At 41.3% G+C, this 14,302-nt stretch overlaps 1 protein-coding gene across 1 annotated transcript in view; it reads left to right on the top strand.

The window, feature by feature from the left end:
- Positions 1–9,952: 9,952 nt before the first annotated feature.
- CD96 (CD96 molecule) overlaps positions 9,953–14,302 on the top strand; it is a 53,630-nt gene continuing 49,280 nt past the window's right edge. Inside the window, exon 1 of the mRNA XM_073306111.1 lies at positions 9,953–9,976. The gene's annotated coding sequence lies outside the window, so the exon portion shown is untranslated. The remainder of the gene's footprint in view (positions 9,977–14,302) is intronic.

Raw genomic sequence — 14,302 nt, 5'->3', positions numbered from 1 at the left:
TTTTATTGTTAAAGGAAGTTTCAGAATGAAAAGTTATTTGGACCCAAAAAGTAAAATTTGTGTTTCAAATATGTAGAAATATTTCCATTTGTGGGCAGGGGCAATGAAGGATGGTTGGTTTTATTTCAAAATGAACAATTTGCAATTGAAACAAATTCACAAAATGTTTGTGTCACCAAATCTGGGTTTTTCCTGGGGCAGAAGTCGAGCTTCAGCCAGCTCTGACCTGCCTGATTCTGAAAACAGACCACGCAAATTATTGCACATTAAGCCTGAGCGATGTGGTCCTACTTGCAGCTTTGTCAGCTCTGGTGATTTTAGTGCAAGTCTCATCATCTTATCTGGAGTTCTTTAAAGCCACAGCACCCAGAGTTGAATGACTTAGTAAGCATCTGGGCTGTCATCAAGTTTCAAGCCCTCATGGTTCCAGAGAAAACATTTAAAAGGGGACTCAGGCACTCAAAAACCTGAAAGCAAACAAAAAGAACCTAAAATCTGTTGAGCAAATATGCTTTTTTAAGCTGTTCTCACTTTTCAGAAAGCTTGGCGTTGGCAATGGTGTGTTCAGCCCTGAGGATAAAAGCTGTAGGTGTGCATTCCACCGTCTTCAGTACGAATGGCACTATGAGCAATAGAAATATTTATAGAACAGGTTAATGTACATGGCATAAAAATACCCTAATGGTGAGGAATGATACTTTGAAACCATGTCTTCCATCAGAGGATATCAACACCAATAAATCCTCCCAATAATATACACATGAGGAGCTCTCGATGTGTAGCCCTATTTCACCGTCCTGTTGATAGGCTGAAAATCTTAATGTGATGGCGTTGCTATTGTTTTTTTCTCATAGGTTAACACTGAGGTCTGGAGCAATACTATTCAATGTAACACACACTGACTGGTTAAAAACCTTTTTCTACACCTGTAACATTATCTTCCATTAGTATACAAGTTAAAAAGGAAACCTTTACATTTTGGAGATAGCTCCACAGCATTAAGCTCTTTCTGATGATGACAACTTCTTTAAGTATGTAACAATACTTGCAATGACTTTGAAATAGTTTGAGTTTTACTGAATTGTAAACAGCCTAAGTCAATATTTGCAATTAAGGGAAATTAATCTTCACATCTAGGCTTCATTGCTAAGTTATGTGGCTGCACAGTTTTCTCTGTCCCATGTGGTGCCCATGTTTAAAAAAAAAAATTATTGAGTTGCACTGATGATCAATTAACCTTAAAATTGGGTTTGTTGCTATTTTGGGTGCCTTGTGAACCTGTGCACTTTCCATGAATAGGCCTTTCATTCATTTAACTCCCACGTAGTGGAAGTCTGCTGTTTTCGTTTCAGTCAAAAGGTTCACTCAGAGATGGACACAACAATTCTTGTGCGTCCAAGATTCATAATGATTTCAGGGAAGTTCTGAGTGCTCACAGAATGCTGAATTTGATCTAGGTTCTTAGTGATATTTAAAAGCAGACTTTAACTACTAATTCTTGAAGTTAGTTTCAGTTCTGAGTTGCCCTAAAATGCTCTCTTATTTTATCTGTAGTTTAACATACCTCCTGGAGCACTGTCGGACTGAAGGCCTGAGTTAAGAAACATAAGTAGGATGAATGAAAAAATAGCATGGTCCCTGAAAATATCAAAATGGGACCCCCTCATACAAGAGTGTGAAAAGGTATATTGAAGTTCCTCTGCCATTGAAGGGCTAATACTGTTTGTTAATGGAAATTTACATTTTAATTATTGAGGCTTATAAACATTAAGCACCCATTGTGAACTCTGAGTACTAGACCAAACCCAGAGGTATAATAGATACAATACTATAAGAAATCAAAAGAAGGTGCTACTGATGTCTAAAAAATGCTGTTTGACTGACTGCATAAGCAGTTAGATCTTAAAGAAGCTTGTTAGCTGTGGTGCAGTTCTTACAGAAGCTTCACACATGACAAATAAATAAAGTTGTTCACTGCTATATCATTTGTTCGGTGCAGGGCTGATGCCTACAGGTTGGCAAGCAAATGAAATGATGTGTGTTTTAAAATTAAATCCATTGGTAGTACATGACTTCTTCAGTAGTAGGAAGGTATTCCTGAAAGATGTCAGTCGGAACCGTGATACAACTCCAGCTGACAATTTGCCTTAACCATCAATTACATTTCTTGGTAGGCCCTGTTTTTACATTCATGAATTAAAAAAAAAAAAAGCAAAGAGCTGGTATTAGGACTACTTTTTTTAAAAAAAAGCACAATCCATACGTGTTCTGTGTTCATGCAATTTGAGAGGAGACATTAGAAATAGGAAGGAGGACTTCCAAGGACACAACATTTAATATGTGAATGTTGAGTGAATCACTCAAAAGAAAACAAAAAGAAAAATCCACTGTATGCTATTTCCCCCCACAGTGGCGGTGGGGGGGAAGCTGGTACCTGCTGGTATAAAATGCTCTCTTGGATAGAACTGTGACTGGCTGTGTTTGAGGAAATGAAAAGACATTAAGAAAGGATAATGGAATAAAACGTTCAGTGAGATGTTCAGGGAACCCATCAATAAAAGGAGGGCAAGCAATTGCAAACGACAGCCCACTCTAAATGTAGCTCTATCGCCAGAGGACAGAAAAGTGAGAGAGAATTTGCAAACAATTGAATTTATAGTAATAGAATGTAACCATATCCCACCACCAGGACAAAGTACTGACTGAATAAATGTAGGCAGAAAAAAGTACACCAGTGCCTGTTGGAAACACATTTTTTCTTATTAACTCTTGGAATTGAGAATTGTCATTGTCTGATGCTAAGGTCTAATGCACTGCAAAATGCATTAGCACTCAGTGCCAGCAGCAACACGCCTGCTTGCTGCTGCCATAAGGTTAAGGATGAGACCAAAGTTTACTCCAGAGGTGAACGTCTGGGAGTATGCCCCAGTGTGTACTCAAGCAAACTTTTTATGATAGCTGGATTTGATGGTGCTTGCATATCTAGATTTAGATACTGACTTTCCACAGTGGCTCAAGGGATAATTACTTGAGTGTAAGTTAATTAAAACACCAGGTGCCTCCTTTTTTCCTGTTAGGTAGAAGTACTTACATCAATGTGAAATATGATACATTGTTGCAGTGTGTGGTCTGACTTTGTTTGTTTGTGTCAGGAGTCGATTGCTCTTTTCTGAAGGGATGCTGCTGCTATCTTGATCATTTACTATTTGGTATCTCTCTTGCCTGTAAAGTTTTCTATTAAGGAAATCCAAATATGTGTGTTTGATTTTTTTCAGTATACAGCACTGAGCAAAAGTTTAGTCAAAACCAGAATTAAATAACCAACTGGCTTGCACTATGTTTTTATTTCTTGAGAAGCTGCAAGAAGTCCTCCTGAAATGTGTGTTAAAATAAATATTTGAGTGATTTTTTTTCTTGTTGTTGAGGAAATAGTGTGCTTTTACTTCCAAGAGCTCTGTGGTAAAACAAAAACAGGTTCTAGTATTTTCCAGATAATTAACTGGAGAAACCTAATAATTTTGTTAAGAAATAAGATTCTAAAACTGGTGGGATGGAATTGCTCTCGGGTTTGGTAAGGGGCAATAATTTAAAGGTAAGAAACACACTGAAAAAGACAGGAAAGAGGATTCAAGGTACAAAAAAGGCTTCTACAGACTATCCGGTGTAGAATATAGTACATCTTGAAAGACTAGTGTCTGAGAACATGAATTCTCACTGAAATACTAGACCAAGCACATACTACCCTAAGAAAGTTGCAGTGACCTTGTATGGATCACAACTGAAGACTTCAATCGGAAATAATTCTGAGTGATCTACTAAAGTAGAAGGTATTAACCTGGCAGAGGACTTTGGGCAACCAGTGGGAAGAAAATACTTCATCTACACTGTTTGAAAGGAAAAGGAATTAAAACTTAAGATTGACAGACAGGCAAAGACTAGAAATCACTAAAGAAGTACATGTTCCCCTTCTGACTAACCTCAGAGCAAGAAGAAATGAGTCTCAAGACTGTTCAGAATCTAGCTAATAATAAAGGCGAGCAGTGCCAGAAACCTCAACTAATGTAGAAGAACCAAAAATCAGAAAATTGCCAGTCCAGATGTGACTATATGCCTATGCTAAGCAAGAGGGTGTTGTGCATAGCTTGGGCCAGAGTAAGGCCTACTTGACCGTTGTTGAGACGTTAGGAAAAGATTTGTTGTAAGATTACAATATAAACTATTTTAATTTTTCTCCATTAGATAAAAAAGCACTCTTGCTTCATATATGAAAACAAGTATTCTTGTGTCCAAGATAGTAGCAATAGCCCTCTGAATAGCCTTTAATGCAGCTGACCAGTGCCAATGTGAGTGACATGCTTGTGAGATCCAGAAGTCATGTTCAGGTTCTTTAATGAGTTGGCTCTGTTGACTCCTCTCTGAGGATGTGCTTCCTGATCACGAGAGCCCTTGGATGCAGGAGGTCCATTTTTGTCACCTCCAGCTGAATGTGGGAAAGAGGCCATTGGGGAAGATGCTGAGGTGCTTTGGCCAGCAGTGCTGTCAGTGTGTAGATGACTTCACTTTACCTCCATGTTTCATCACTTCCAGAAGAATGCCCTTTACTTGCTGTCCAAGTGTGGAGCCAACAAAAGGATGAGAATGAGCTGGTTGAGTGTCACTGCAGTAAGGTGGAACCCTGGAATTTGATGTTCCTGCATGTACCCCAGAACTTGACAGTACCACAGTCAGCCATTTTGTATGTTCAACCACTGCTAGCTAAAAATAGTTTTTAGGACCCTGAGAGGCAAGGCCGTGCAGCTGAAGTTTGTAGTTTTGCTATCAGAATGGGAGTTTGTGACAGGGAGTTACTGTTCAATAGAACTGAATGCACTGTGAAAATAAAAGAAATGTTTGGACAGGCAACCTTGATTTTAGGTGCCTTTGACATGTAAGTTTTGTTGTTATGATTAGAAATGCTTTGTTGATAAAGAGAATAAAGAATTGTTCTTGCCTGTTGCTAAGGAAATTGTTAGCCTATTAGGGGCTATTAACTCATAATATGAGTTATGTGCTTCATTTGGAGAAAATTTATAAAATGTTTATGTAAGCAGAGTCAGGATGAACTCCACCCTGACATCTGGTGGTGAGGTGTGGCAAGTTGTGGAAAAGAACTTCAGGGGCCGATCTCATTTGCATCGGCACACCCACCCCGCCTAGAATGAGACCATAGCTGCCCAAATGGTCACTTTGGCTGCTGTGGGATCCCCAGTGTCTCTGTTATTGGGGCAGGAAGAATAAATTGTTATTACCCTGATTATGGACTCAAGGTCAGGGAACTGCACTTAGCCTTTTGTTATGGTGGAGGGACTCACCATCAACTAAGTAGCACTCACTAGGCAAGGGACATGGGTTCCAAAACTCTGTGAATTGAGAGAGGCTGGAGATGGGTATTAATACTTGGTGGCATGGGCCCCCTGGTGAGGGCCTTACATGCTAATTGCACTTCCTCCTCTCTCCACTGTGGAATATCAGAGCTAATTTTGATTCCATTAGGAGTCTAGTTACCGGCTGCTGAGCTGAATTCACTTTGGGCTTATGGTGCACCAGCACTGAGGCTCCCCTACTACAAGCTGAAATCACAAAAGAGCGAAACTGAATAAGAGCTGAAATCACTGAGTGTTGTTAAGTAGTGAGGGAGCCTGAAGATCTATGGTGGAGCAGTTTGCAGGACGGCGAGCAGAGCAGCTGGTGGAGCAGAGCAGCTTGTCGGATGCCTGGAGCAGCTCATGGGGCGGCTGGCAGAGCGGAGCCCCATGGAGAGGTGGGGCCATCAGCTTTGGACCATGTAAGGTGCCCCTTAACCCCCCCCCCCCATCTCCACCCAGGTTGGGAGATAAAACTCTGCAGATAAACTTTCGAACTCTGGGGTTGCCCTGATCAGGGACAGAGACTTTTGGGTGATTGGACTTTTGGGACTTTGGGTGATTCTGAGTTGCTGAACTCAAGAACCAAAGGGAAAGGACATGCCCCAATTTGCTTGGGGTGGGTTTTTTGCTCATGGGTTGTGTTATGAATCCTGTTGGTGGCGTTTCTCCAACACACTGTTTCTCTCTGTTATTAAAAGACTTTGCTACACTCAGACTCTGTGCTTGTGAGAGGGGAAGTATCGCCTCTTGGAGGCGCCCAGCAGGGGTGGTATATATTTGTCACTGGGTGGGGGCTCGAGCTGGTTTTGCATTGTGGTGTTGGAATGGAACCCCTAGATACTGAACCCGGCCCTTGTTGCTGCCAACTCTGACAGGCAGAAGGGTTACATTTCATTAGAAAGTGTGCTTTCCTTTGAGCAAGGTTTTGACACACAAGTTCCCCAGCAGTCAGATGGAAAAAACCCACCCATGCAGTTTTTATGAAATATTCCTCAGGCTGCAATAATGTAAGGAAAAGCTGAGGACAGAGTATTGAGTCAATACTCAACCTGGCTGGGTTACTTGAAGGTACTGGTATCTGGGAGTAAGCCTAAATCCTCACCCAGAGGCTTTCAAAAAAAGTGTGGATCATGTGAGAGAGATGTTCTAAGAAATCAGCTGAAAATGATAACTAATGGTACATCTACACTTTCGAGTTGGGAGCATGATTCCCAACTAGAGGAGACATACCAGTGCTAGCTCTGATTGAACTAGAGTGATAAAAACAGAGTGTAGCTTTGTCAGCTGGAGGGGCTAGCCATTCTGAGTACATGCCTAGCATCTCAGGTGAGTACACATTTAGGCAGTTTGCCTCTTGCAGCTATGGTCTATTTTTAACATATTAGCTTGATCAGAGCTAGTGTTGTTATGTCTCCTTGGGACAGTAGTCACATCTCCAGCTCAAAGTGTAGATACACCCTAAACTGTCTTTCTTTAGCCACAGGTCCCACAGAGAATTGAGCCAGAGCCTTAAGATTGCACCTAGTTTCCACAAAATAGAACCAACAGCAGCCAACTGCTATCATTGTTAATCTTTGCCTTGGGCAAGATGCAACCTGTGACCTGTAAGCCCTAGGGGCTGTGCCTCTGCATAAAAGCACCTGCAGGCTGCACTGGGCTGTGGGCTCAAGCTTGTGTCCCCTCCCCTCTGAACATTAATTATGTAATTAATGTTGCTGCTGCTTTAACTACTTGTTCTGCAGAGGAAGTGCTTTGATCTTGAAGACTTTCCATTTAATACTTGTTTCTCAAGAATAACAATTCATAAATCTTTGAGACATCCATAAATGAAAGAGGCAGAACCTTAAAAGCTAAAACAGAGCTACTGAAAGAAACAAGAGTCTCAAACTAGAAGGTGTAATAGTGTTGGCAGTGTTCAAGTGCTCTTGAGACACTTGACTTGAATTGTGGAAGGAGTGTTAGGTAATGTGATTGTCTCTTGAAAAATGTTTAACCTTATGCTTGTCTTACCTGTTGACATTTCACTGAAGTACTGATTAGAAACAACATTTCAGAGGTGTTGTCTTTATAACACTGACATTGGTGGATTTTCAACTAGATACATAATGGCATGGGTGTGATTTGTCTTTGAGGTATCTGAAATTCTCATTTAATTTGCCTACTGAAGATTCATCATATGGTGAATTCACTCGGGTCTAAAAATTCAGGGCTGAGCTCTGACCTTGCAAAGAGGACAGGCTGTCATGGAGACCTCTTGTGTTCATGTGAGGAGAAGTAATGGTAATGAGGGATGTCTACCTTCAATTTTTTTCACTGTTTCCTTCCCTGATAGTTAGTTTGTTGTGCATTGAAGAGATTCATATCATGGCACTAAATTATCACAGAAGCAGCTGCTCACATGCTGACATAAGTTGTAAGAAGAGATTTGATGGGGACAGTGGGGAAATTGGTTGTACCCAGGGCATTTGGATTATGGATTGCATTTTATTTTTACTACCCAGAGTTCAGGGACTTGGGATAAAAGTTTTCAGTTTTGGCCAGTGTAAGTTGTCGGCACATTAGGATATGTTTTGGTTTTGCAAAACCCTGTTTGTCAGGTATTCCTTGTTTGAGAACAAGGCTGGGGTGGTTTGGATCTTGGTTACACTTTTTTCAAATCACCAAAATGCAGGGTGCTTTGGATAAAATGTTGTGGTTTTGTGACCTGTGTAATAGCAATTGTTTCAACTCTTGTTGTCAATCCAACAACTCTTTTTTGGGGGGGTCTTCTAATGGCTAATATATGGAGGAAGTGATCAACAATACAAAGATGATGTGGGGCTTATGCATAGGCAACCTATGCAACTGCATAGAGTTTCATGTTCAAGGGATCACTGAGCAGACAGGAGATCCAAATTGGTGTTGAACCTGGATGGGTTCATGGTCAGAAGAGGTCTTTGCTATTTAGAACAACTGCTTTCAGCTGTGTTCCTTCTTTTTAAATCTTGAAGCCAATGCAAAGGATTCTAGGGATTGTAAGGAAGGATTTTACTCAAAGTTTTATAGACAGCAAGTTGAAACTGATAATTACAAACAGTTGAGATAGAGATCTCTTTTTGAACTGCCACAGGCTGGTTTGGGAGACCCGGGTGGTTGCTTAGGTGGGAGGCAAAAGAAGTTAAGACAGTACTTGAATAAAGTTGGAGAGGGGGATTACAAATATGTTTTCACTAGTTGCATACTGAACCAAATTGAGGAAAAGGTGACTCCCCTCTTGCCCCTGGGCAAATTAAGCCAATAACACCAGCATCTGCAATTGTGGACCTGCTTTTGGATTGTGGGTGCAGATCTGAATACTTGAACCTGCAACCTTGTTCATATTGGGGGTATAAATCAGGTAGCTGGGGGGGGGGGCAAGGAGGCAACAGCATTCTGATTGGTGCCTGCAATTCATTTTGAATGTAAAAAATGAGATGCAGATTTTACAAGTGCCGCTTGTTCCCTTAAAAAGGAACCACACTTCAGAGAGTCTGATAACTAGGACATGGCAAATTAAATTTTTTCCAATTGTGTCTTTCCACTGGCTAGCACTGATAACTGCAACTGATATTTATCCAGATGGATGAGTGTTGGCATCAGTTTTAGCCTTAAGCTGTCATCAGTCACGTATGTCATTGTGCAAGTCTCCCTGACATGCCATTTTCTTTGGCTGGTGCATCACGATTACTTTAGTTGAGTTTTTGCTCTTCCCCTTGCCCATTGTGTTTATTACAGCCATTCATCAGGCTATGTCAGGGGCATATTTCACCGAAATACAAGAGAGGAATCCAGTCCATCAGTTATCTTTTGTCAAGAGACTATTTTGAAACTTTCTTTCTAAGGTCAGTAATATTTTGTGTCTGATGTGACTGACTGAATATAGTCAATGTACGACCCTACCAAAAGGGAAAATAAAAGGCTAGTCTGGCACCATTTGACTTACAGGGTCTGATAGTGCAAGGTACTGATTGTCATTATTGCCACTCCTCATTCGGTCATATTTACCTTCTATTTACTGGGGGAAGTAGGTTCTGTCAGAAAAGATTGCCATTCACTCAGCAGTATCCATCTAACTCTGTATCGTGGAATATGATAACATTCTAAAACTCATTCCAATCTCTCTGGGTCAGAGTTCAGCTTGTTTGCTCTGAAATCCTGTAGGGGAATTCGATCTATGTTCAATGTTAATCGCCTCTTCCTTTGGCAAGGCTGCATATGGCTTCATTTTTCAAATAGAGAGGATGATGCATAAGACGTATGAAGACACTGCCTCAAAGACCTGCAGCATAGGAAATTGGCCTTGTGTTTTGGGCCTCAGATCCAAAAGTGTGATTTGTACATTTCATTCCCAGCATTCTGGTCAGCAGATATTTCTGCTGACTAAGCCTATGTAGATTTCACAGAATGTAGAAATTATTATTTGAAGAAAATATTAAAAAAAGATTTAAGACTGCAAATAATGTGGTGGAAATTTATTTACAGGGACTTGGTGAAGATGATAATCACATTGAAGAAATTCTCTATCAGGCTGCTAAGAACAGCTTCGATTAATGGTAAGGGCTTATTTTTCAGCACCCTATTTCCATATGCAAAGTTGCATATGTATACACATGCATTTGCAATTTGAAGTGGCAGAAAGCTATGCAAGCATTTAAAAAGATGACAGAATCTACCTATTCATACATGTTAAAATTTGCACCCACAAGACCCACTTCTCCTGACTGTTGGCCCTGAGGAATCGGAGGGATGTGAATGTTGGGGTCCGTCACACTGCCTTGCCTGATAGACCTATGTGACCATGTGGCTCCAGAGGATGATGCCAGAGATGTTTTGAGCATATTCATCAGCTCCCCCAACTCTAAAGTGGGGAATGGGCTCTTGTGACAGGCAAAGGAGCCATAAAGCCTGAAGAGATGCATCCATGATTGACATCTCTGAAATGCAGGTTAGGGAGGACTGACTGAGATATGTGGCAGGAGACTGATATAAGACACTTTTCTAAACTAAACTATTGGAGGGTAGGGGGAGTTGTCCTTCCTACGGAACAGGTAGTGGGGCTGGCCCCTGAAGCCATGGCTCTCATGATGTCCACAAAAACCAGAGCCATTGATGTGAAGTGTCTCCACATAACTCTCAGCCCCTCTTTTGTGTGACAGCAGGGCTGCCACAAGAAGCATGTTCCCTTGCAATCCCAGCTCTTTGCTGCCCTCAGGCATCCCCCTCAGGGTGAGTTTTGCTTTGTGAAGGGCCACCAAAGTAAGATAATACTGGCAGTAGTTTTACACTGCATAATTCTTGCATCATTGCTAAGGCAACTATGCTGTGGAGATCGGCCCTGGCCCCCTCATGGACCTGTGAGCAGCAAAATGAGACCCTAACGTTGCCACTTGCACCCCTTTTGCCACCCTCAGACTCTACCCAGCTTTCCCTCTACACGTGGAAATGCAAGGGACAGTCTGGCCTTTTCTCTGGTCACAGAAGCTATAGGTCCTCAGCTGATCCCTTCGTTTACTGCTTTGCTGATGATAATAATAATCTTCGTCATACAAAATATGCACTTTGACCATCTATATTAATTGACTTAATGAGGCTCTAACCATCTCTAGCAGATCCTGAGTAAGTGAATTGAGGGAGTTGTGTTTATAATCTGCCTTGAGAGTCCTGGTCTTCTGTTCCAGCACCACCAAGGAAAGATCAATTGATTTTGGTCTCTTGAAAGGAAATACCTACATCCTCTCCCACCGCAAGACAGAACTTGACTGCTTCCCAAAGACATGGCAGGTCAGATGGGGCTGGCATTGGTCTTGAGAACCCTGTTTTGTATCCAGACAAAACTCCTTTCTTGTGTTTGAATGTGCAATGCTAAATCCTGCTTGCTAAAATTCTAGCAAATAAATCGCCGAACTTTAGACCTTGTCTACACTCCATTGGAAATCACTAGTGACAGCCATGTTTTAGTGACAGCCTGGACCAGTCCACACAAGAGATCCACTTCCTGGACACTATAGTGGAAATAAGTGATGGTCTCATAAACACCACTCTATACCAGAAACCTACTGACCGCTATACTTACCTACATGCATCCAGTTTTCATCCAGACCACATCACATGATCCATTGTCTACAGCCATACCTTAAGATACAACTGCATTTGCTCCAATCCCTCAGACAGAGACACACACTTACGGTACCCCTATCAAGTGTTCTTAAAACTACAATACCCACCTGGGAAGTGAAGAAACAGATTGACAGAGCCAGAAGGGTACCCAGAAATCACCTACTACAGAACAGGTCCAACAAAGAACGTAACAGAACGCCGCTAGCCATCACCTTTAGCCCTCAACTAAAACCTCTCCAGCGCATCATCAAGGATCTACAACCTATCCTGAAGGATGATCCCTCACTCTCAGAGACCCTGGGACACAGGCCAGTTCTTGCTTCAGACAGCTCCGCAACCTGAAGCAAATACTCACCAGCAACTACACACCACACAACAGAAATACTAACCTAGGAACCAAACCCTGCAACAAACCCCGTTGCCAACTCTGTCCGCATATCTATTCAAGGGACACCATCATAGGACCTAACCACATCAGCCACACCATCAGGGGCTTGTTCACCTGCACATCTACCAATGTGATATATGCCATCATGTGCCAGTAATGCCCCTCAGCCATGTACATTGGCCAAACTGGACAGTCTGTACGCAAAAGAATAAATGGACACAAATCAGACATCAAGAATTGTAACATTCAAAAACAGTAGGAGAGCACTTCAATCTCCCTTGACACTTAATAACAGACTTAAAAATTACCATTCTTTAACAAAAAAAAAAAAACTTGAAAAACAGACTTCAACGAGAAACTGCAGAACTGGAATTAATTTGCAAACTTGACACCATCAAATTAGGCCTGAATAAAGACTGGGAATGGCTGGGTCACTACAAAAAATAATTCTCCCTCTGTTGATATTCTTGTCTACTGAGGGGAATGGGCCACTTCCACCCTGATTGAATTGCCCTCATTAGTACTGATCACCCACGTGGCAAGGCAACTCCCATCTTTTCATGTGCTGTATTTTTATACCTGCCTACTGTATTTTCCACTCCATGCGTCTGATGAAGTGGGTTATAGCCCAGAAAAGCTTATGCCCAAATAAATGGGTTAGTCTCTAAGGTGCCACAAGGATTCTTTGATGTGTTAATGTGATTAGCATGGCATTAACAAGAAAATGCCCCTCACCCAGGGTAGACAAGAATGCTTTTCTGAGAACCGTGTTATTGGTTCTCTAAGGTCTTGTCTAGATTAGGATTTAAAGGTGTGAAGGTAGCATATGTGAATCTGCACGGACTATTGGCCATTTTAGTGTGTCCAAGACTTGGAAGGGGAGTTCCTTACTTGAGTAGCCCCACTGCTTCAACTCACATGTAAGTGGGAAACAATATGGTAACGGTAAAGTCTTACGAGGGGTGAATTTCCTCAAACTTTCTGGGCTAGCTAGCTGCTCACCCAAAAAGGAGAAGTCCAGAAGGTTTATCTTTATATTCAGGTTATAGTTTACAAATCATATTAGTCATGGAATAATTAGTCAAGCACTTCTATTACTTATTGTCCACAGTCTGCTTTGGGATATCAGATTCCTTTTCCTCACAGGGCCCTTATTACTTTCTGCAGGTGGCATATTATGGAGACATGAGCCACAGCTGTATAGTTAAGGTTGAATTTTGTGTTTTAAGCAAGGATTCAACATTTGCTGCATATGAAGAATGCAACATACTCTCCCGAAATTACAGAAATGAAGATTAGTGCTGGTGGTCCCAGATTAGATTTATCTGATTTTTTTTCCATAAAAACATGTTACTTGTATTGCCTTCTGGTGTCACAGCTCAGGAGATGCATAGGGTGGGAAGCTGTTAAGTAGGATTTTTAGTTTAAAGGGTATGTGTGAACCTCGATATACCCCCTGCCCTCTCTACATGTTTGCTCTGGCGGGGATATTCACAGGAGCCTAGTGGAGTTGGGTGCACAACTCCTTTAGACAGCCTCTGTTGACTTCTGCTCTACACTTCTGGATTCCTACTGTTCTCCTATTCAAGAGACAGTGCCTTATTCTGGCATGTCAAATCTTTTTTGTTAATTACATCATCAGACTCAAAGATGTTATATTACCTGAGTCTAAAACACAACTTGCTACTCTATAACACAAATAATTTTTAAAAAATGGAATTGCAAATGTTGCCTTTGTAAGGAATAGCCTAAAAATAAAATGGGCAAGTTTGAGTCTGTGTCTTATCAGGCCAAACGATGCAGAACAGCTGTAGAAGAAGATAGTCTCAGGTTTTTGGTTCAAATTCGTTAATTCAACACTGAGGTCAAAGGAGAATTTAGCTGACACATATAGAAGGAAAGCAGTTGCTGGTGTGCTTTGGGCTTAGTTTTCTTTAATAGCACTGCCTGCCTACAGGGAGCAGAGAGGAAAAGAAGAAATACAACACTCGCTGCACCCAGTTTTAATATAGATACTGTAGCATAGCTAGATGACGCTCCTTTTGTTTATCATCACTGATGAAAATACTCGTCTATCTTATCTGTTTCTCATGCAGGTTTTGCTTGATATTTCTGTTGTTCAAGCCACTAAACATGAGCATACTTTAGATTCACAGTCTATTTTGCAGTCCAACTAAACTGTACCACTGCTGAGTTGTCTGGTGCCACAATTGCATTGTTCCCTTAAGCTGCTGGTAGCAGTATGAAAGCAATTCAGTCCAATATCTGAGTGGTATGAGATTATAGCCCAAATCTAATAAGGATAGATGAGTTTTATTTCCTGTTTAGCCACAAGCTTTGCTCGTAGAACAAGATATTAAATCAGACTTCTAAT

This window comes from Lepidochelys kempii, chromosome 1 (assembly GCF_965140265.1).
Source record: "Lepidochelys kempii isolate rLepKem1 chromosome 1, rLepKem1.hap2, whole genome shotgun sequence".
In the NCBI taxonomy this organism is placed as follows: Eukaryota; Metazoa; Chordata; order Testudines; family Cheloniidae; genus Lepidochelys; species Lepidochelys kempii.
This window is presented reverse-complemented; position numbering and strand designations above follow the sequence as displayed.